This window comes from Tupaia chinensis, unplaced genomic scaffold (assembly GCF_000334495.1).
Source record: "Tupaia chinensis unplaced genomic scaffold, TupChi_1.0 Scaffold148210_1, whole genome shotgun sequence".
Lineage (NCBI taxonomy): Eukaryota > Metazoa > Chordata > Mammalia > Scandentia > Tupaiidae > Tupaia > Tupaia belangeri.
Window position 1 is genome coordinate 1743646 of NW_006208060.1, and position 2251 is coordinate 1745896.

Sequence of the window (2251 nt, forward strand, 5' to 3'; positions counted from 1 at the left end):
TGGATGGCGGGGGCCCGGTGGGGGACGGGCTGGTCCCTCGGGGCGTCCGAGGCGGGCCGGAAAAGCCGTGGAGGGAGACAGGGCCGTTATCCGTGCCGAGGAGCTGGGGGTCCGGAGGCTTTCCTGCGCGGTGCCCTCGAGTTTGTTCGAGGGGGCCGTGGTCATTGGAGAGGGTTTCGGGGTGGGCTGCGGTCTCCAGGGTTAGGAGGTGCTGGGTAGTCAGGGACATCTGAATCCTCTTTTGGGGCTACCAGAGGGGAGTCAGGAGGTGGTAGCCGTGGGGAAGCCATCGAGCAGTTCCTTTAAGTTCCGTGAGAGTGACAGGTACCCTTGACAGGGTCTCCCCACCCTCAGCCCCACTCCCCCTGCCCCAGACTTCAGCCAGCCAGCATGGTGGGCGCACCCTGTGCATCCAGGTGGACCTGGGGTCCAAACCCGCCTCCCAGCTGGTCTCCCTGAGAAGTGGCCACGGCAGTTTCGGTCACCTCCGTACCTCCAGCTTCTGAACAGGGTCTCTCAGAAGCTGAGTCTCCACCAGGATTTGGATCAGGGCAGACCTAGTCATTCCAATTGCTTCCATTTTTGTGTATGTATTTTTTTCATTTTTTCCTTTATTCACAATAGAGTGCGTGCACAAGAGAAAGAGAACGCACCCCTGGGGCCAGCAGATGGCATGGTGGTTAAGGCGTTGGACTCCCATATGGCTGACTGCAGTTGGGGTCCCAGACCCAGTGGTTTGAAAATCACACTGGGCGTGTTTGCGTGAGTGCCCACTCAAGATCCTGGGAGAAGAATGGAGGAGATGGGATTGCAGAGTGACCATCCCCCCTGGGGGTGGTTTCTCACATTCCCTCTGACTGTTTCTGTGTCTCTCTCCCTGGGAAGCACACCTGCCCTAAGGCAAAACCTCTTAAAAAAAAGAGAGAAAGCAAGGAAGGCAGGCAGGCAAGCAAGCAAGCATCCCTGGTCACACCGCAATTTTTTTCTTTCTTTTTTCTTAAAGTATTACATTTACTTTATCTGACTTTAGTTAATTAATAATAATTATTATTATTATTATTATTTGCTATAGGGCACATGTGCTTGCCCGAGCGAGATGGGGAAGCAATAAGAGAGCACCTCCCCCAAGAGGTCGGTCAGGCCCCATCCCTTCTCTGTCACCCCCTCTGGATTGGGGACACAGGCCCACATGCGCCTGATGTGTTTTGTAAGCCGTCGGGTCTGGCACCTGAACTGCTTCGTCAGTCATGTGGGATCTAGCTGCCATAACTACCACGCCACAGTCCCTCCTGCAGTTCTCCATCCCATCGTGATCCGGGGCACGAGCACCTCCTCTCAACATGCCGAGGGCTGGAACTAGGGTCCCGGTGGGCTGCGTGGGCTCTGGCCGCTCTGCACCGCTCTGACCTGCTGCCTTACAGGGACCAGCCTTCGGGGAGATCGTGAGAGGCAGAGGGCTTGCGGGATTTCAGCACTGCGGAGGACGAGGATGATGCTGTGCACGCGAGCACGTGTGCTCACCTCTGCACGCAGTCGGAGTGGGACGAGGTCGCAGGAGGCCGTTGGGAGAGGCTGCTGAGGGGCCTTCAGGGGACCCTTGATGGGTGCCACACTGGGGAGTCACTGTAGCACCAACTTGGGAGGTGGCCCTGGCTTCATGAGCCCCCCGGGGCCCAGGGTCTCTCCCTGAGCTCACTGGCCTGCTCTGCTCAGCCCACCGGCCGTGGCTGGTTCGGTCCTACTGCCCACAGCGTATCCCCGCTTCCCCTGACTCCCACCTTGTTTCTTGTCTGGCTTCCCTGGGATGGGGACTCCCGGCCGGCAGGCGGCTTGGGCTCCCAGCAGAGTCGGGCACCTCGTGGGCATAAGTGAACGAGGGAGTACCGCACCTGTGGTCGCAGTCACGGGAGGGCCGGACGAGTGGGCGGCTGTGAGTGAGCGGTGCACGTGTAGTGAGCCAGAGGGAGGAGAAAAGGCCCCGTGTGTACTCAGCCGAATGAGCAGGAGGCAGTGAAGGAGCCTTCTGATCCAGCCAATGAACGGACAGGGGGAAAGAACGAGGCACCTCTGGGTCCGGAGCTGAGTGAGCACGAATGGATGACAGGGAGGGAGGGAGGGAGGCACAGTCACGGTATGCAAAATGCATGAATGGCCATGAGTGAACGGATGTGGGTGAGAGTGAGGCCCCGGTGGGCGCGCAGTGAGGGCGGGAGCAGATCAGTGAGTGACAGTGAGTGACAGTGAGTGAATG

At 58.8% G+C, this 2251-nt stretch overlaps 1 protein-coding gene across 2 annotated transcripts in view; it reads left to right on the top strand.

Moving 5' to 3' along the window:
* The window catches only part of NDUFA11 (NADH:ubiquinone oxidoreductase subunit A11), a 10249-nt gene that overhangs the window by 698 nt on the left and 7300 nt on the right, over positions 1 to 2251 (top strand). The gene's annotated exons all lie outside the window — the stretch shown is intronic.